This window comes from Branchiostoma belcheri, unplaced genomic scaffold (genome assembly GCF_001625305.1).
Source record: "Branchiostoma belcheri isolate BF01 breed outbred unplaced genomic scaffold, Haploidv18h27 scaffold9, whole genome shotgun sequence".
NCBI classification, from domain to species: domain Eukaryota; kingdom Metazoa; phylum Chordata; class Leptocardii; order Amphioxiformes; family Branchiostomatidae; genus Branchiostoma; species Branchiostoma belcheri.
In genome coordinates this window covers 191701-213915 of record NW_017804575.1, presented here as the reverse complement: position 1 = coordinate 213915, position 22215 = coordinate 191701, and the positions used below count along the sequence as shown (strand labels likewise).

The following is a 22215-nucleotide window of genomic DNA, read 5'->3' as shown; positions in this document are numbered from 1 at the left end:
TGTATAATTAACTTTCCAATGTAATCAAGAAATTGCACCTATACACCCCCTTTTCATGATTAGAATTTAGATATGTGATCTGGTTGTACAATGCCTCTATACTGTTACTTCACAATTATATCTTTCTGCTATGCTTTCCCCAAACCAAATACGTGTATTTGTGTACAATAGCTTTGTTTTGTGTTAAATTATAAACACTGTGCAAATCTTTGCTTTTTATAATTATCAAGGAAACAGATGCTTGATATCATATTAGTCTGGTTGTGCTATTAATAACAACCATTGGAATGTTCAAACTAATTCTAGTTATTGATACAGTATATGATATAAAATGTACTTTTATGGTAATATGTTGCATAAGTTTGACCTTCACATTGCTTGAATCAATAAGAATATTGAAACTACCCAAATTCAAGCTTTGATTTTGACGTGTGTATGTAAGTTAATATTGTGATAATATCAGACTGTGATGTTGATATATTCAATCATGAGGTTGCAAATTGAATAATGCACTCCTTCATCCAGGTAAGTCATACGTGTGACGCAAGTTCAAAACAAAGTATGTGGAACAGTCTGTCACTGTGTGTAAAAATAGCTTGTTTGCTAGTTCAAGTGATCCAACTTAGCAATGGCGTCAGGCGACACATTGTTGGAATACCTTGAATTTTTATGTTTTGGAGGAAGACTGTCAGACAGGTTGATAAATGGTTAACCTGTGTTTAACAATGAACAGGAAATTTTGTTGTCCCTGGTTCATACTCCATGTACACCATACAGGTTAAGGTCACTGTTCAAAGTTTATCTGTTTTTGAGTTGAAGTGCTTTATGTACGTCAGACTGGCAACTGGTGACGTTGAATCCAACCTTTGATTCTTTGGTGATGTTATTTATAATATTTCTTATCTTATCTGTTCCTATTCAAATACATGTACCATTGTTACATTACCAAGTATGGATCAATATGTTATGTAATTCTGAGGAAAACATTTGTGCTGGGATTACAACAAATGCTTTGAGTGGGGTAGGAATTGTACTTATTTAATGTTTCCATGTAGTAGATAATTTTTTGTGATTTTTTTCAGGTTTTATATCAGGTTTCAATGCTGCAATAAGAGTACATACATAAACATTGCCCCTACTCATTGGCTACTCACTCATCAAAGTCATTGTCATATATCAATCTACATGAGATTAAACAAAAAATCTTCATTTTAGAATACATTTAATGTTATATACACATAGTTTCTGTCAGTACATTGCAGTTTCAAACCATCCAACTTTTATCCAAAAATCCATTGCAAGTCTCAAACCATCTTACTTTGATACATTAAGCTTGCAGCATCATAAACTCTAGAATAAAATAGCTTCCTTGCTGGTACATGTAGTAAAAATGCATTGTAAAAATGTCATGTTATATTGTGGGCAAGTGAAAAGTTGGTTCAGGCAAGTGGTAATAACAATTATGTACTTGCCCTATCGGGCAAGTGGATTTTTGAAAACTTGTCCAACCCTGAGTCAATGCTATTGTGTACTTGTCATGACTATGTGATTTCCTCAATGCAGGTCTAGCCTGTTTCTTCATCTCTGTTTCTCATGCTATGTTTGTCCACACCCATACTTCATGATATGGTATCAGATGGCCTGCTCTCCTGTAAGAGCAGAAGAGTTCATTTGATCCAAGGAAGTTGACAAGTAATGACTCAGTATCCTCTGTATGTGGACACGCCCAGTATCCCAAAGTCCTCTACCACTAGTACTAGGCTTTAGATTTGGCCAGAAAGAGTAGAAATAAGCCAAGTTATAGACAGATAACCAGTCAGGGGAGTTAGTCTGCTAAAGTAAAACTTCTGGTGACTTTACAGTTTGAAGCTCACGCTTGGTATGTTATCTGTCTATTTGGTCAATTTCTACTCCTTCCAGCTGCTTTAGAATAGAAGCCTTGTAAAGGCTCAGGATGCAATGAAATTTCAGGCAATGGAGAAAGTAGGATTTGGCGAGGTGATACGCTCAACCCAGGATTTGAATTGTTTGAGCTTTCTGTGTGAATTTGGAAGGAGGGAGCAACTGAATGTGTTCAGGTGTGTATGTGAGTGCCATGGCATCACCAAGCATCAATTGAAGATGTGCAATTCACAAACAACTATTCACAGGGCCAGCTGTGCCACACAATACACTGGCAAACACCTGCAACTAGAAATCATGTAACTTTAGATTAAGTAAACTAACACATCTCGCTCTATACAGATAAAAGATGCTTTGTATCTTCTTTCTTGCATCCTGTTTGCTCGGAAAGTGATCCTTCTTTTTTTCACAAAAGGTAGCTTCTGCAACTATCCTGGTAACTTGTAGACTTGTATGACAGTTACTATAGTAACTTAGGGTGTTTTATAAACAGTTAATTGTCATTTCTTTGGTTAAGATGCTAGACTTAATGATGAAGATGCTTATCCTGTGTAGACCTAGTACTAGTAGTACATGACTGATTGTGCTTTTAAACCTGCATGTATTAACAGTCTACACTTAAAACTTTTGTATTTCCAATGAACCAACAGAGACCAAACTGTAACATAGTGCTATTGATGATGCTCAGCGGGTAGCAAATATTTTGTAACTGTATTCACATTTCTTTTGATTGAAATTTAATCCCTTCTAAACTATTTTGGATACATAGTCCAACTCTTAGAGCTTGGCCTGTGTGACGAACATCTACATTGTGAGTCGCCAATCTTAAACCAGACAAAATAAAGCTAGTGATGATCATTATTATAGTGCCTTTGTTACCTCCCTTCTCCTATGCTCAGTTGACTTGCTTTGCCAACATTGATATCCATGGGGTAAATTTTGTTGGCATCACACAGACCCCACAAATAGAGTACATTCTATGATTCTGTGCCGTCCCTGGTTGTATGGCATGTAGGCCATGTAAATTTGTCAGCATACATAAGTGTTATTGTTTAGGTTAGTTGAAACTCTAGAGCTGTTTTCAACGGTGCCAAGAAATGCTGTGTGCTTGAGGAACTCTAGATGATGCCATCAAGGTAGAGCAGTCTTCAGTCTCGCCGTGCCTGACCAAAAGTTGCCGGTCTGCCAGTGTTGTTCACCAGATAGGGTATATCAATGCCAATGTAAAGTTTAATGTAACGGTACCCCGATATGTAGCTGAGGTGCAGACATTACAGCTAATGGCAGGGCATGCTCGGGTGAAGGCGAAGAGGGTGGCGCGATATCGTGTTCTGTTGACACGGCTACACGGGGGCCGGGCAGCGGCACGCTATGCCGTCTTCCCCTCACCTGCCCACATTGTGTCAGCGACAAAGAGGCTACGGTAGGTCAGAGAGGAGAAATATCACGGAACATGTTTTCCGCGGCCGGCCCTATTTGTACTGGCGCATGCACTGACACCCTACACCGCCTCGTACACGGGCCACCCAAGTTCAGGCCACCGGTGTAGCAGCAGACAAATGTCCCGAAATGCTTTCATTTGTTTGCGTTTTCAATAAAATTGTATAGGGTCAGGGAGGAGCAACAGTATCTGGTGTGCGTGGCTACTCTACCGGTGGTGTCGGGAGGGCCAGTCGGTCTGCGGCGTCTTTGTAACTCCACATACTGTAGGGAGGGGACACGAGGGCAGCCTGAATGAGCAGGAATTGTTGGAATGTTGATGGGGAAATCAATGCAGTTTGGGAGATCCCACATCAACACTGGAGACTGTACTGAGGGCTCTTATTGGATTATCATTGATAATAAACCCAAGTACCATTCAGTGGAATACGGCGTCTACTGGCTATCACTCAATAAGATAATTACAGTAACTTCTGTTAGCTTTCATGATGAATTCTTTAATGTACAAATTCTTTAATCAAAGAGGATGAGAGGCCAGAGACAATTTGGATCAAAGTGTGGCAAGTTTGAAAACCTTGCAGAAAACCAAGTGGGTTATTCTTAAAGGCCTATAAGTATAACCTCCTTGAGAAAACGTCAAGGAAGGGAGGGAGGAGTCTTGAGAGTAAGACAACTAGTTCAGTGGCAGATGACAACCACCTGTGGACCCAAGAACTGTAACCATTTCATTGGATATATTTGAAAGTATTCGACTGATTTGGTTAAACCTGGTCTGACTCAGAATAACATCCAAGAACTGAGTCAAAAAACCTGAAACTTGTGTGGAACAGAATCTTTTTTGAAAATACCTAAATGTACATGTATACGTGTATCATTCCAGTATACAATTTAAACATAATTGACCTGTCTCGCTCTCCAAAATATGATACAGTACAGTTACTATAATCAGGTTTAGGTTCAGACATGGACCTGGACTTATACCTATGTATGACTCATGGATCAGGTGCTTTAGTTCTATGACCTATATATTCTTTGTATGATAGTACGCAGTGACCTTAACCTTGGCATTTGACCCCTATGGCCCTTTCTGCCACTGGCCCCAGACAGACAGTGTAATTGGTGCTGAAGTAATGTAATGAGCTCCCTGCAGACTCTCACTGATGAAAGCTTGACACGATGCAGAAAAGTGCTGTGGAAACTTCTGCAGGAAAAGAAATAAGCAACTGTCAAGAGTTAATCCTGTCCAGAGGATGCTGACAGATACTGGCAGGCAAGGACCAGGGTTACCCCTGAATATAAGAGGTTATATGTTTCCTTGTGATATCGTGGAAGGAAGGTCTTTCCAAGAAGAAAGAAAGCAACAAGATAATGGTCAATTTACCTTTTCAGAACGGATGTAGCCAAGTAGCTGGACAGTGCTGTCGGGTCACTGACCAGTCATAAAATTACATTGTCCTGACTACCAGTAGAAGGCCAAGGCTCCTCAGTTCACAGGAGCTAACATCGTAAGCTGGTCTAGCTATATATTTATTGGTGGTACCAAAAAATAAAGCTACTTATCACATAGCTTGTTTTGGGGCTATTTTGAATGCTTCAAGTATGAGATGATGAGAAAAATGTGCAAAGAAATGGCTGCAGTAAATGACAATATCAGAACTGTCTTGTTTTACGCCCTGAAATTGCATTGGATGCCTTTACACATGACTGAAGTCTTATCTCTTTATCACTGTCAATGTCAATGTTATTGCCCACATCCCAGGATGTCTCAAAGCAGATATGTCCGATTAAATAGGTAATCACCAAAAGCTTTTCAAACGTAGGCCCCACAATGACCTTAGATGGCTTGTTCGACGACCCTACAGAGCAAAAATTCAAACTCTGTTGAACTTTGCCCAATTGTTAATTTTGTCATTAAATAGCAGTGTTTGTGAGTATAAGGAGACAAATATAACAAGCTCAGCAATTTGCAGATGGTCGCAGCTGTGGCAGTGTGCCGGTAAATCTGTCCTTTTATGTGCGTTTTACTGTGTTTTTGCATGTCGGGACCCTCATCAAAAGGCAGGATTGATCTGGGAGTAACCTTTGATACTGTCATAAAGTGGGGAGAGGAACCGCAGATCTGGTGGATGGTGTGCTGGTATATGGCTGTTTTAATACAGGCTGTATTGACACTGAGGAAAACCAGCATCACTAGTACAAATAGGGGGTGAATTCGGGTTCAGCACAATAATAAAATGTCCTGTAATACATGTCATTTTGTGTCCATTAGAACTATAGATGTCACTAAGAACATGTAATATCTCAGGCTTAGTAGAAGAAGAAAAGTGCACAAAAATAGTGAATAGTGTCTCCATCCTTTTTCAGGAAGTTATTTTTAGCTAAAGAAGTTGCTTATTTTACTTAGGAGAGGATATCTAGTGTACATTTTTAATTACTGGTTGATTTTTGTTCTTGTTCACAGTGTACGCCCCACTGTAGTGTTCAGAAACTTAAAAGTGTTCAACTATGTATCTAGTGATGCAGTACAAACTCATTTTAGTATCAGTCACTGTGACAATAGGACTATGTAAACAACTGATCTCATAGTATAGTCATACTTTACAGAACTTCACAAGGCAGTACAGGTGAACTGTTAGTGTTAGTACAGTAGTCTTTTCCTCTTCAGATAATTCTTCTGATTGCTGTAGCATTACCAACAGTTTCTCCCCACTTCACCTTACAATGGGAAGTATGTGGTAGGTGGAGGACATGTAGGTAAGAAAATAAACCATTGGAAGCACAGGTCAGACACAGAATGGCTCTCATCCACCCTGAGTGTTGTTCTTTCCCCTCAGCTGACTCCATTTTGCTCTTGAGCATTTGGTACAGGTGTACCTAGGAATAATGTTAGAAATGTACCATTTGTTCTTACCCAAAGACAGGAACAGGTGGGAAACGATTCACAGAACAGCCATTAGTGCTTGTAGGTGTCAGTGTGGGAAGGCTTATACAAGCAGCTTCAGCACTAAATCTAATTGGACTTAAGGGTTTATCTCTGCTAGCTCAAGACTTTCCAGAGGCCGACCCCGCACCCGAAGCTTTGTTGTTTTGCCAAGGACTACAAGTGGAGGACTGGCCTAATCCACTATTGCCTGGCCCTCGTCTTTTCAAACCTGCTGCTTGTAGATTGCCTGGATCTGTAGCTATTGATTCGGGCGCTCCCTGGACTGAGACAGGAACAACAGTGGCCCCTGGACCGTTGTCGGACCACATGCCCAGGTAATGCGAGGCTCCCAGCCAATTTCCAGCGGGGAGTTTATTTAAGTAAGGACCACTGCATGTTCATTGTGCTTTACGGGGACTGCAAGATCGCTTCATTGTCTGCAAGTCAACTTACTAGAACATCCCCGACCATCGCTGGTATTAGGAACCTCACAATCTCGCTCATTTCAGCTGCTTTTAATAAGAGCACCCCGTTCTTTTTTCAGGAACTGGTGAAAAGAAGGTAGGGATTGAGGCATGCAGAGGCACCAAGCAGAGCAGATATACTGTTGCCCACGTGAAAAAGACTCTGCTTGGCATGAATAGGAGAGGTATGTGGGGGGAAAGCCACGGAAGCTCGCAGAAAAAGAAAAGTTTGGATTCCAGGGGAACAATGTGGTTTAACGTCGCAACCGTGTTGTTTGTGTCCTTCTTGGTAAATGTGCTTATTTCCAAGGAGATCGTTTCGGTACATCTTGTTAGAATCACAAACAATTATCCTCTCAATTTCCATTTGTCAGAATCTACTCAAAATGTATGCAGTGCAGGCCAACTGCGTCATAAAAATAAATTCTGCTTCAATCATTGGCTATAACAGTAATATACGAGTTTATGCAATATTTACTGTTGTGTTACTGTGTTGTGGTAAACACTTTGTATGTCATGCTTGTCTTTCGTCAGAAGTGTCTCGGATCACTGGCAACGTAGACAGTTCTAACCTTCTATGTAACATCTCCCTGCACTTTTCAGATGGACCAAATGCCTTGGACCATCTAGAAAGTATCTGATTTCTTTGTAGGGAATCTGATATTGTTGTCATTACTTGTAACAGGTGTCTTCAGGTACAGGAAGCAAAGTGCATCAATCAGTGTATACACACCTCTAGAAATACCTGTTGATTGAATTTTACACACCTTTGTGTTCTCTATTGGGTTTTAATTGTGATTAATTACATGTAGATGCAGCGCGCTGGAATTCTTGACCTTCTTCATGCAGGTGAGAAACCGTGATTATTCCTATTGCCGAAGCCAATGATTCACCAAAAAGTCAACGAAGCTGCGACACTTTTATTGCTTTTTTTGTTACCCGGTGAGTGGGAGTGTTAGCGTTCTGAATGGCAAATCTCCTTAATGAAGAGGTTTGGTATTGATGCTTTGTTTCGGATGAAAGATTGGAAGAGATAAGCAGAGTCAATCTGTAATACCTGCGGCTTTTCTTTGAAGATATTAAACGGAAGCCCATTGCTAAAGGAAATGGTTGTGGACATTGATTGGTACCCAGATTTAAACGGTTCCTTTGGTATATCTTCCATGCAGTTCCAGTATGGCTTTTGGAAAGGGCTTTGTACGAAAAGGCATGGGGATAGAGTTTGGCTATGGTATCTCCCCGAATCTTTTTGTGTGTTTCAAAGAATGGGCAGATTAAATTGGAAGATCCTCTTACACTGGGGATAAAGACTGTTTTGATAGGGGAGGTGTAGTTTTTCTTGGGATCTAGATGGTCAGGGACCGGTGGAAGCCTCTTCCCTTCACACCTTGTACCGCCCCACAAAAACAGCTGTTTTCAAATGAGGTCACCTGTTAATTTGTCACTGGCCCGATATCTAACGTAAGGTCGACTCGTGCTGCTTAACCTTAGACTGTGTACACAAACAGGCAAACTTGTTAAGAGGGAGAAACCAGGGTACAAATGGCTGGTAACAGGTTGTCATTTTCGAGAAAGGGTCAAGGTTTCTTTCTCATTACACATGGGCTTTTAACTGGAGAAGCAACCTATTCTCTTCTAATACAGATGGCGAAGAGGTGATTTTGGCTATAGAAACCATCAAGCACACATACATAGTGTAACGTCCAATTATTTCTCTGAACACAATGCAGGGCTGGAAGTACATAGTGCAGGTAAAATTGCAGCTGTGCAGGTATGTCTGATATCTACCTGCACCTAACTTACACGGGTCCATGTACTGGGTATATGCAGGTTAGTGCAGGTAAAATTGAAGCTGTGCAGGTGTTTCTGATATGTTAACTGCACCTAACCTGCACTGGTCCATGTACTGGGTATATGCAGGTTAGGGCAGGTAAAATTGGAGCTGTGCAGGTGTTTCTGATATCTACCTGCACCTAACCTGCACTGATCTATGTACTGGGTATATGCAGGTTAGGGCAGGTAAAATTGGAGTTGTGCAGGTATTTCTGATGTCTACCTGCACCTAACCTGCACTGGTTCATGTACTGGGTATATGCAGGTTAGTGCAGGTAAAATTGGAGCTGTGCAGGTGTTTCTGATATCTACCTGCACCTAACCTGCACTGGTTCATGTTCATGTACTGGTCTATACAGGTGTATACAGATGTATGTGGATTTTTATTTGCTTCATTGACTGTTACCACCTATGAAGTATAAAAGTAATAATGGCAACAATGAATGCTTCTCGAAGTCTGAGAGGTAAAATTTGTCTGGTGCAGGTAATTTTCATAGTTACCTGCACCAGTGCAGGTACATGTATGCAGAAAAACGTTTTTTCGATTCCGCAATGCCATAAGCATTTAAAGATGTGCTGGAAGGCTCTTTTCTTGTCCGCAAAAAGTTTACTGGGACAATGACCCAAGCCCTCTACAGGCCCTTATCAACGTCCAACTCAATTCAATCTGATTTACAACCAAACAAAGTGCCGATTGTTATTCTACCAATTGCGTCAGCACAGGACCAAAATGAGCCCCTGCCTGAAAAACTAGCCTGGCTGATCCTTTGATGTTCCAGCAAACATGCTCCCCAGGCTTATCAGGCCCCCCTGGAAAACCCATGTTGGAATTGTTCAAAGTTTATACAGTGGGTGTGCACCTTTTCATCCCAACAACATTTTGGGAACAATGCAAATGCCACAGCCTTGGCTGTGTTGTTGTATGGTGGGGAATGTACTCCAGATATGGAGAGCAGAGTACACACTTCTCAACTGTGGGCCCTTATTGTGACCTGGGTGGATGTTGTCTAAGTAGTCTGGTTGGTCCCTATGGAGAGATACAGTGTCCTTGTGGCAGAAGGCTGTGCCAGAATGTGGGGTCAGGGAAAGGGGACTCTAATGTGGTGTTAACAAGATTTTGATGATAGAGATACAACACTACAACTGTTTTGGTCCATTGTGATTAAACTGGCCAAGTTTTGACTGAAGCTGACACTGCATATTCAAGTCTTTGAAGAGCTTGCAACTGTTTATTCTGTTGGCTCACCTATATTGAGTATCCAATATCTCCCATGCAATGAATCCAAATATTAAGAATTAATTAGTTCTAACAAAGGCATTGACTGGGAGTTATACTTATAGGCAACTTAAAGTCCTTCAAAAACCATGCTTGAGAGAAACTGCCATTCCTATCAAACATTTTGCTCTCAAATATAAAGCTCATGAACTGCTAGGTACTGAGCTTAATCGTTTTTATACCCTGGCCTGGGTATTAGTATTAAGACCTGACATTAAACATGTTGTATTTGGTTTGGTTAATGGTATTAAACTTGACTTTGTACCATTATTATGTCTCCATGGAAGGAAACCATAGAGCCTGGAATGCTTGGCAGCTTTTCTGACAGCTTTTAAGTTCTAGATGCAAAGGAATATTTGAAATTTTTGTTCCTTGATGCTTTGTCAAAGTGAAATTGGGCAAAGTCAATGCAAGTTATTAATGTTTGCTTTCCTCATTCATTTCAACCATTGTATATTAGGATATACAATGTAACTCAAAAGTTGGGGTAAACCAATTTAGCTAGTAAGTGAAGAAAGAATTGTAACAAGTTGTTTGTATTTAACAAATATCCGTAGAGCAGGTACATGTACATTTTTGTATTCTCAATCATATCATAATTTTCAAATAAATATTGTCAATTAGTAAGAATGTTATGCAAATCTTTCTATTTAAACTGATCCTATTACAGTATGGCAGTCTTTGTACTTGTAATCAGTCAAACACTTTGGTCCAGTCTTTAATGCAGTGGAACAGAATTCACACTGTAGTCTTAGATATAGTTTGGGTCAACTTGTAGGTTGAATGTTACCTTTAAAAGGTGGAAGTCAGAATGTCCTGAGGAAAGAAATACTAGCCTAAAAGTGCACGCATCTTAACACAGAATGTCTGGCCCATTGGGTAAGTTAAAACTTGCAGAGTCAGGATTAGCATATCATCTATTCCTCCTTTATCTCCCAGACAATTGCTTCTAAATTTAGGAAAAGGTGTGCAAATACAGGTCTCCCAAAATAGCCGGCCAAACAGAGCATCCCCCATTGGGAACTAACTGTGCACTTGGATGCACCCACGCGGCGGTTATGTATCCTCGCGCTGGTAACCACGGTGATGACGGTGTGAATGAAAACATTTCGTCGGGATAACTCTTAGGTACAGGTGCTGTCAGTTACATGTAGGCAGGAGACAAATAGCAAGATGGGGAAATCTACTCGTATTGTAAAGTGTATGCTGAAAATTTGCAATATTAAAAGAATCAAAGTTTGTTTATCTAATTTACCCTGACATAAACGACTTGGTTGGTCAGAAATGTTCATGTTGGCATCAGTATTACACTAAGAAAATGGGTATTACTCTGTTAAGGAGGTCAGTGACCTCTGATGGAGTATTGTGGTCAATTGTATTGGTATGTTCGTAGCTATAACTCATGATTCCTTTGATGTATTTAATGGTACGTAGTTTGGCATGTCATCTGGTAGTACAATGTAAGTGCGAGATGATGCATAGCAGTTTTTATAGGTTATGCATGTAATATTTCTAAAATACCCCTACTGATATGTTGATGGACTTGTTTTTATCCTGTCAGTGTAAAGTTGTCATTCTGCAAATAGCTATACAGTATGTGTACATATAGATGTATTTTGTAATCATCATAGTTAGATTGAACTAAGCAAGTACATACCCAGTACTCATAATAGTGCTCATAACGTAATGGTTATAAGTTCACAAACCAAGAATGTTTGAGTAACAAAATTGCTTGAAGAATTGGTATGATACATGTAAAGAATGAATCATCATCTGGTGAGTGTGATGAAAGATATTTAAGGCATACTGAAAACATGTTGCGAGAACTGTCCCATTTTTGCTGATAAGTTAGCAGGGTAGCACGACTGCAAAAATATGGCAGTCACCAAACATAGTTGTAGATTTTTCAATAATGAAGTACCATATTATCTTTCTATCAACTCCCCAGTTTGAAGAGGACATCATTGTTCTATGCGTGAGGTGTTCACATGCACAGTACTGAGTCCAGTTGTCTGGATGAGAAGTTATGCTGCCACTAAACTCATAATGTAGTTATGTGTTAACAAACTAAGAATGTTTAACTTACAAAGTCTCTTTAAGAATTGTTGTGATAAAATATGAGTCATCATCTGGTGAGTATGATGAAAGATATTTTATAAAAGCATACTGAAAACGTGTTTCCAAGTACATGTTGGGAGAACTGTACCATTTTTGCTGACAAGTTAGGAGAGTAGCACGACTGCAAAAATATGGCAGTCAACAAACATAGTTGTAGATTTTTCAATAATGAAGTACTATATTATCTTTCTATCAACTGCCCAGTTTGAAGAGGACATCATTGTTCTATGCGTGAGGTGTTCACATGCACAGTACTGAGTCCAGTTGTCTGGATGAGAAGTTATGCTGCCGCTAAACTTTGTCATCACTGGCTATCATAGGTCTCCCTGCGATCTGACCGTGTTTGACTACCAAACACCCACTTCTGGTGATACAGATATTTGTCCGCACTGTTGACTTACACTCTGTTTGTGAACACCGTGCTATGTTGTGTTTATTAGTGTCCCAAGGTAACAGAGTAAAGTTTATGTCTTGTGTCTATTTGTATCTTGAGGTAGGGATACTTACTCATATGCAGTACACAGAACTAAGGAAAATGTATCTTTAGAACCATTTGTTCAGCTCTTTTGTTTTGAATTCTTATAATTATATTGCTTTATTGCAGTCTTGTTTTTAGAAGTAATTTTGTAGGATGGAAAACCTGGTAGTGATAGTCTTCAAACTTTGTGCTTTTTTCTTTAGTTCATGTTATAGATAAATTTCAGTGAAATTTTGCTAGATTTAATTATATAACATACATTTTAAAAATGAAAGTATATGGTAGTCTCTAGAAAACAAGCTATACTGGGTAGAAGAAAGGATGCTAAAACTAAATATGATGTATATTAACAAACCTCTGTAGATTTTTTTAGGAGTCATTGAAGCCGATTTCCCAGGTAAAGAGGAGTACCGTCCCTTTGATGTGAGCTCAAGGTAAATATTTGTGCAGGTCTGTTGCATTGTTTCGGCCTGTACCATGGCAGTTAAGAAGACAACACCACTTTGATTGGGTTTGGAACTTTCTCAGGGACAACAGATCACCCACCTGTCGATTCAACGCGTGCCCCAGCCGTGAAAGCTCCTCGAAACACCAACGACTTTTCCCATGTCAAAACTGCGCCAACAAAAAGAGATTGTCTATGGCGTTATAAGCCGGCCTTTTCTGGTTCCTACCACAAGGTTCTTAAGAGTTTAACAACGGGAAACAATGGAATTGTAAGCCTGCTTTGGTCAACTAACTGGACACAATGACTGTCCTAGAAACATAGCCCACATAGATACATAACAAAGTCACCTTAGACCACTCCACCTGTAGTTGTTGGTATAAGGCAGCACTTTCCAATCAAAGGCAGTACTCTGGGATGTTAAAAAGCCATAGACTGGGGAGATTAAAGGCTACATGTTTGTGTGCATAGGCCGCTAATGATGGATCGAGGAGAGAGCAGACTTAGGCCACACCAATTTGATTTGTTGGTTCTCGGATTTTTTCAGGAAAAATATGAAGCGACAGGGCAAAAAAAAATGAAAACAGGCCAAGGCATCCTATGATAGCCCCAAATGCTACAGTAGGAGCCATGAAGACTTAGTCAACATACCAGGCTGGTTTGTAATTCAATCAATGAACAATAGATGGAAAAACAGTAACAACTCTGAAGAGAAGGGACAACTGTTGGGGCATTTTGGAATTGATTCAGAGCCTGAAATGTTTTTTTTTGCAAATCAGAAGAAAAAATGAAGCGGGTGGATCCGAAAACCAGCAAATTAAATTGGCGTGGCCTAAGGTTACTGTACAAATCTCAAGGCTGGGAAAATCAGTTTTGGATTTTTTGTAATACATGTACATGTACGTTGTGTTCAGAAAACCTGTTCTTGGAGTGTGCAGTGCTGACAGTGTTGGAAGGTTTAAGATTCTTTGTCACAGTATCGATGGCTCTTGTTTCTCAATCCAACATAGGAACATTGAGAAGATAGGACAGTTGAAGAGAAATGGATTCAGTAATTTGACTGATTCTGATCCAATTTCATATTATGAATCAATGACCATTATTGCTGATGGCATATGAACCAGTACACACAGCATGATATACATCTCTTCCCATTTAGGAGTAAAATAATCTAATTTCATATCAACATTCTTGTACATACTGTAGCTATTGATTGTATGTGTTTTCCATTTCTGAAGTACCCTGGCTCAAACGATGTTTGGAGAGGGGAAGATTTTTCAAAGGCCCAGTAAACAAGCTGGTGGCACGTCTGACGGTTACCCCTGTAATGTTTCAACAAGTTGAAACGTCGGTCAACACGACGGGCTTTACCGATGACTCCAGCAATGTTGACCTTCTTACTTTTCCACCACTTTTCCCAACGGCATGACTGCCTTCAGAAGTAGACTTCAGAAGAGTGGGACCTCTCCGATGACACTGGACACTGATAAGGCCACAGCCGACCCTGAACTGTCTTTGTGTGTGGAATATGTGCTGATTACTTAACCGTTCGGCTTATACGAGTCACTGGAAATCCAAGTGTTTTCCAACATTAAGCAAGTTTTAAAATAGACATGACTTCATGACTATAAGATTTCATCTTAAAAGGTATTTACGTCTGAAAATCTATTGGCAAAGGTAAAATAAGAAAAATAAGTGTTCTTCCTAACTGCAGTTTTCGTTTGCTCATCATCCTTGTTTTTTTATTTTTTAACTTGAGCAAGGATGTCCTATTGGTATGTTGATGAATGTTAGACATCCAGGTAATAAAATGTGCCAAAAACCAGTTACAGATACATGTATGAGTGAAGAGTGTCACTGACAAAAGGCAGTGCATGGATGCTACAATGAAATGTCTGACCGTTTGCAAAATCATCTCCAGTTGCTCAAGTAACTCTTTTCTTGGTGATGACCTTGCCTTAAGCTGCCTATATTTTGTACAGAATAGATGGACTCACAGTTATGTGTTTAGTCAACATACTTGTAGCTATTAGAAACAATGAGAGCATCCATTGTAAGGATGGCTGTCACTACTATAGGTAATGTGATTTTATTTTACATTTTCCTTTGACCTTCCAAGGTATCCATTATGGCTAAATGCTGTGTTGTTTGTCCAGTCATTAAGTTGTTAGAGGTAAAGATGTGCTTACATTTGTAAGTGGAAGGTACTTGGAAGGTAAGGACTCTGTTCAGTCAAAGCAACTTCAATTTCTGGTTTGTGGCAACAACATTCAGTCTAGTGAACTCTTCTTCTATCTTTTGAACCTACCGGTAACTTAACTACTGAGCTACATGTACGTACTCTATGTAATTACTAAAGGAATACTAAAGGGCAAATTCAGAATTTGCAAAGTATGGATCACACTGAAAACTGTTCAGAAAGTTCAAACCCAGTATTTCTTAGGTGGTGACAGTCATTTATGACAGCCAACACCTAGTAGGTGTACATTTTGTAAACCCAGTACATGGACCAGTTCAGGTTAGGTGCAGGTACATGTAGACATCAGATTCAGAAATACCTGCACAGCTCCAATTTTACCTGTAGTAACCTGCATATACCCAGTATATGTTAGGTGTAGGTAGGCATCAGAAATACCTGCACAGCTCCAATTTTACCTGCACTAGCCTACATCTTCAGGTGGTATTTCCAGCCCAGCTGTTGTATATCTTAGATAGGAGAAAATTTGATATTTGTTCTGCCAAGAAGTACTTTCATTGATACAGTATATATTATAATTACTCATGTCTACTTCCAGAGACTTTGTAGTTTGTATGATAATAAATGAGTCTTTTTAATTTAAGAAGTCCGGCAAAAGAGAGCAGAGAAGATAAAATCTGAAGTTCCCCTTGTGATGGTGGTGTGTAGGAGCGTATTCCGTTTCCCTGTACATAGCAGCCATTCTTTGCTACATACCTTATCCCCAGTGTTGTCTCACAGCCCTGTTTACAGAAGGAGCAAACATGCAGGATGACTGCAAGTGAATTGAACATGGCAGCCGAGGAAGGAAGAGTGTTGAAAAGATAGCAGCAAGTTTGGGTAAACCTGTCATAGATATGGATGCTCAAAAGCCCACATCAGAGCCCCGGTAATGCCAAGAGGAGGTCATTGAAAAACATCTTCACGGTACTGAAGTAAAAATATTGTTATCGCCTTTAACATGGGACGTAAATGAAGTTGGACAATACAAAGCAAGCAACATTATCTTATAGGAATGTTCAGCTGTTTATCACCTAGAGGGTTGGTCTTAGAGAACCATAGGAGCGGAACCTCATGAAGTATGACTACATGCCGCAGACTACTCGGACATGGAGGAATTTTGATGTGTTGATAGAGTTACAAGTGGGCTTATTAATCGTTATTGTACCGTGTCTGATATGATATGTTTGCCAGGAAAGGTTGGCTCAGATAGGACAACAGCAGGGTTGAATAGGGCCTGGACAGGTTGATTGATATGGTACCTCGGCGAGTAGTTACATTAAATACAGTCCTTCATCAAGATAGCATGTTTCACCCTTTCACTGTATTTTTAGAACAGGTCTACAATGTATACATTTTAATTTGCAGATATTGTGTATATACAAAATCAGAAAATTCAGAAATTAAGCTGTAATGTGAATAACATTACTGTTATGTACATTATCCCTGGCCCAAGTGTCTAGCATTTCTTTGAATGGGACATATGTGATGGGTTCTTGGCATGATTATAGTTTTGGATGTAACAAATTATAATTGTGTGAAGCAAATTTAAACTGAAATTTCGAACACAAGACTGGAGTTGTACAGTCAAAAATCTGCGTACTAAGTCCAATTTCTTGTGTTGGAAATTTCAGTTTGAACTTGCTTCATAATAACTTCTACTAATACAGATTCAGAACTCTTAAGATATGAATTATAATTGTGGACTATTTAAAGCTGGTGTAATCCATCTACAACTCAGAAATAAAAAGAAGTAAATACACACTTTGAGACCATGAGACTTTGTGTATCTTGTGGGCACTGTACATACGGTCTTTTTGAAGTTGATTTTTGCTGTGGTACAACACACCTGCCTGCCTGTAACAAAGACAGTTTGTTTCTGGATTAGAAGTAAACAGGCTTGCTTTTATGTCCACTCCTACCCTTGACACTTGCTCTAAAGACGGCTCTCAGCTTTTTTGCTTTTAAGCCATTGTCACCGCTTCGTACTGTTATAACAGTGCTGGAAACACATTACCCTCTTTATCCTAGTTGTTTCTTTTGCAACAGTCAGCTTCAAAGTCTCTGCTCTTTACAGAGTGACATGACCTTACAGAAATGTAAACGTTTCGTCTTCAACTATATCCCCTGCATGCATGGTTTTGATAAGTCTGAAAGTTTGGGCCATTTTCATGTGAAACGTAGGGAAAAATGCTCAGTGAAAAACATTTTAACAACAACAATGTTGTGTAAAATGTAAAATATTAGAACTGAATGGATGAACAAAATTGTGAGAAGAAGCATGTAGTTAAGTTTTTTTTTTAGATTATAAGGCCATGTTGATTTGATTATATGGATGACATCCGCGCGCGCATGAATTTTCGGCCGTTTCAAAAAAAAAAAAGTTTTCAACCATACTGTAAATCGTACAAAACAGTTGCAAAATGAGCAAAAATATACCGTAAGTTACAAAAAAAACCATACCAATGTCGTAGAATGCCAAAATCAAACGAAAAAAGACGAAATTGTAAAGAAATGAACTTGAAGACTAGATTATTCGCCAAACCATATTCTGTCCCATTTGTTCAACCCTCATGACCACGTAGATTTCATAATGAAAACAACTTTTTTTTTGCAAAACTTTTTTTTTATTCGCACGCGCGCATCAATTTTGGGGTTCCCGGAGGATGTAATCCATATAATCAAATCAACATGGCCTAACAAGGGTAGACAAATGGTTATGTTGACTGTACATGTCTGTATATCAAAGCTCCTTGCTACAATCACCTACATTGGATAACTCAGAGATAACTGGAATTGTCATCGCTACATGTATTTTAGGGAAATCCAACATTTGAGAATAATTCTGTTGAGCTTAGTCTCATGACTGAAAATCTGCCACTGTTCATGAACATAATATCATGATATGCCCAAAGGCTAATTGCAAGTTTTATTAAAAAAAACGAACAAAGAATGAGGAACAATATTGATAACATGTGACTACTCATTGACAAGTCTAAACCGAAAATGCTGACTCTAAAATATCTGCTCGTTTTGACTCGTACTTATTGTTTTAAACATAACATAACAAAGTCCCATGCAGTCCAGCGTGGCTGTTGAAATGGTGGAGATAGTAACGGTACTGTGATAAGGAACATGCGGCTGCCATGTTCAATTTAGAGCCACACCACGCTAACAAGCCTGGAGTGTGCCTGCACTGATAACGCAACATTTTTCTGTCACTTCAGTCTGAAGTGGTGGTATTTGTGAAGTACCCTCTAATTCTGTTTGCCCTGTCCTGCTCTATTTAACATTCTGGGGTGATCAGTGAGATGGGTGGGGTGAGTTTGGAAATACTGGGTGCTGCATATGCACTTTTGTACACACAATATACATGTAGGAGCTGTGCACCTACATGTATCATTACCTTTGCCAAGAAGGTTATGTTTTTGGTAGCATTTGTGTGTATGTGTGTGTTAATAATGCATGTGGTTTAGCACAATAACTCCAGAAGCTATGGATGGCTTGCTATGAAACTTTGTAGATCAGTAGATCTTGATGAGGTAGGTAGATTTTGGGCCCCCTGGCAGCTTGTTATGGTACTGCAGTGGAATGTCCAGTATTGATATCTTGTGATCTGGACATGGTAGGGCCATGGATTTTAGATGGTAGATTATAAGCTCTTGTGCTTAGGAAGAAGGGACATAAGTTTGAGCCCCCTAGCAGCTTGTTCTGGAATCGCAGAGGTATTTTTTAATTTTTACTGTGGGTGCACAGGTGCACAGCATAGATATTTCTGTAGGGTTACATAACTAAAGGTACTATTCTACACTAGTATACAGCATATTCTTGACATTTATGTATCAGAAAACATGCTAAAAACTTCGTTGTATTACTACATGTATGTTTAAAAGCTTAGTTATAGACTTTTTCAGATTCATGCTCTTGAGCAGTCAACTATAGACTTTTGCCCTAGCACTTTGTCTCCATGGAAAGTACATTCAACTTGCAATTTTCCATATCCTGATTATGTAATAAGATGTCATCAGAAGACCTTGAAAGTCATAGGCAATTGCATTGAAATGTCATGGCTTTGGGCACTTTGCAGTAATCCATGGATATAATCCATTTATCCCTGTCAAACTGTCTGACTGTCCTGTCATTTATAATAATCAAGATGCCATGATAAAAAGTACAGGGCTTTTTTGTCTGTATCAAATTGGACATGAGCTACCTTTGTGACCTTCTATATGCAATAGTCTCTGGAATTGAAAGTAAAGGTATCAATATTAACTTTTAATCGAGTTTCAGAAAGTAGATTGCATTTGACATCTAGACCTCCAGACAAGATAGTGCTGATTTGAAGTTAAGAATTAAACTACTTTCCAATACCAATCTGATGGAACCACACATTTGAGGCTTGATGTGAAAATTGTCTAACTTGATTTTCAATCCTTCATGCAATACCGGTATCTTTTCATGAAGGTTACATACAATGTAGCTTGCGTAGTCCAGTGGTTAGTGACCCTGCCTCTGGACCAAAAGACTGAGAGTTCAAATCCCGGCTGTTGCTCGCTACTGTAAAGGGTCACAGTCTTTAGGACTGGACGCTAAGCTGTGGTCCACTGTTTATTGTCCTTGTCTAAAAGAACTAGGAGAATTTCTCTGAATTTCGCAATCTATGGTCTCCCCCCTTACATAACCAAAGCATATTCCAACCTGTAGGGCATTGCCATGGTAGATTTTTCACCTAAATGGTATTTGACGTCACGATTGTCACAGTATCATCAAAGGAGTCCCCCATTCCAACAGTCTGAGCTGGAACAGCCTGTTTACTACAACCAGCCCACCTGTTAGCACACACACTAAATGTTCAACACTGACACCTGTTTACCCACCAACCCACCTACATTTTCAACCCTTTGTTCCATTTGGGAGGGAACGGGCTATTAAATATGACTCAGGACGCATAAAGCGCCGTCGCAAACATGTTTTAAAGTGTCATTTACTTGACACAAAACAACGTCAGGTATATTGGTTACCTTTCAGTCGGGACAAAGAAGTTGCACTTTGGTATGGGTCTAGTTGAGACGTCGGTACTTCAAAGGAGCGATGTTACGTCAGCGAAGGTTTGGATGTTCGTCAACTATTTATCAAGGTGTCTAGATGGCAATGTTCTAACGGTGGTATTATAGACTTTTCCAGGTCTGGACCTTGAAATCCTTTTGTATTTTTACTTGAACTTGTTCTGAAAAGTCCAGGAAGCAACTTCCAGGCTGTTGATGTCTGTCTCTGCCTGTTTGATGACCCGTGAAGTGTAGGTGACCAGGTTCATTCAGGTTGAATAAACACAGCTATAATAGCAGGACCTGGTGTTGTTACATGCAGTTCTGCTGAATTATGACAATTGTGTTGGGATTCTGGTATTTTTCAAATGCAACTCAAATCTAGGTACAAAGTCCACATTCAATAAAGGAAGTACATCTGATGATCCACTAACTCTTGACTTGTAACAATCTGTATCATAGGCAATATTAGCTCAAATGTGTGGTTCACCAAGGGGTTAGATGAGTCAGTTTTCTTTCACAGCATACCGAGGGTATGTATGGGGGTTAGGACTCTTTGGTATTTGTTTTGAATCGCATAGCATCTTTGCCTTTTTTGGACATGAACAAGAAACTGCATTCCTTTTGGACTACAGGTATACTTAGTCTCGAGGGAACTTTTTTCATTAACATCCATGAGAATAGGAAACATCAGAGATACTTTGTACTCTTTGATAATATACATAACATACAGTACATATATGTTTTGAATATGCAAGACTAGTACTGTCTGGGAAAAGAAGAGACTTTCTCTTATTGAAAAAGGAAGAAAACACATTCCTGACATTTCTCAGTTGGCTACGTAGAGTTTAACTCGTATGCAAGACTTGCCACATTCAACCTACAACTCTTTGCCAAGACAAAGGCAAGATTTTTGCAATACCACAGATAAGAAATCCCATGGTCAGAAGTATCATCCGGATCTCTCCACTTGAGCACCGGTGTTTTCCTTGGCTCCGGCCGTGCAAGCTCCATTAAAAGTGAAAAACTATGTGCGCTTTAGGTCAGAGAAGGGATGACATTTTGAGTGGCGCGTGATGACAGCGGACTCAAGCGCTGGATCAAATTGTCGGCATTCCCCCTGTCACCTCCTAAGTACCACACCAGCTATTAAGTCAGCTGTACCTGCTAACAGACTTCCAATTGACCTGGAACATTGAACATACCTTCACAGGTAACCAACTTTTTTGCTAAGAGGGACACCCCCAGAGAAGGAGTCCAAACCATCTGAAGAATTTGCCTGATTGTGAATGAGTTGGAGTGATTTGTCGGGTTGGAAATGCCGGACTGTGTAGGGTTCTGGGTGAAGTGTGGAGGTATGTGTGAAATGTTGGAGGGGAGATCAGCCTGACTAAGATAGCTTGTCCTCTTCAAGTGGGGAAACGCATACCAGGTTAGGACAATCCAGCTGGAACACTCATACAGACCAGACAGTTGTACTGTTCTTATATGAGGAAAATTAATGTACAGTATATATATGCATGAATGAACAAATGAATAGCAGATAGATGGATGAGCAAATAAAAGAATGCATGAATCAGTAACTTCTCAGCAAAAAGTTGATTATTAAACCAATTTTTACAGTTCAGAAAGAATTTGTGTGGGATGTCATTTTTCGTCTTAATTTTTTTTCAGGGATTCAAGAATTTGTAATTGAAAGAAAGGGTAGATGTCACAAGGCTAGCAGAATCAATCGTCAGCTCAAATCTGGACGGGATTTCTTGGCTTGGTTGAAACGGAAGGAAGTCGGCACCGGAATTTGCCTTTACATAGCTGGCTGCTGTTCTGCTAAATGACTTACATTTCACTACTGCCCTACTTTTAGAGATGGAAAGAAAGCATTTCAACATCAATATTTTCAACTTTTCAAGGTATGAACCACAGAAAAAAAAGACCTGGAACAAATCATCATAATAAATTGTCATATGACGATACTATTGCATAAAAGAGGCATTTATGACATTGCAATGTCCAAAAGCAATGCAAATACATGTTATAATTGTTATACTTTCTGAG

General features: G+C 39.5%; 1 protein-coding gene across 7 annotated transcripts in view; it reads left to right on the top strand.

Moving 5' to 3' along the window:
* The window catches only part of LOC109487798 (calcium uptake protein 3, mitochondrial-like), a 44927-nt gene that overhangs the window by 1110 nt on the left and 21602 nt on the right, over nucleotides 1-22215 (top strand). The gene's annotated exons all lie outside the window — the stretch shown is intronic.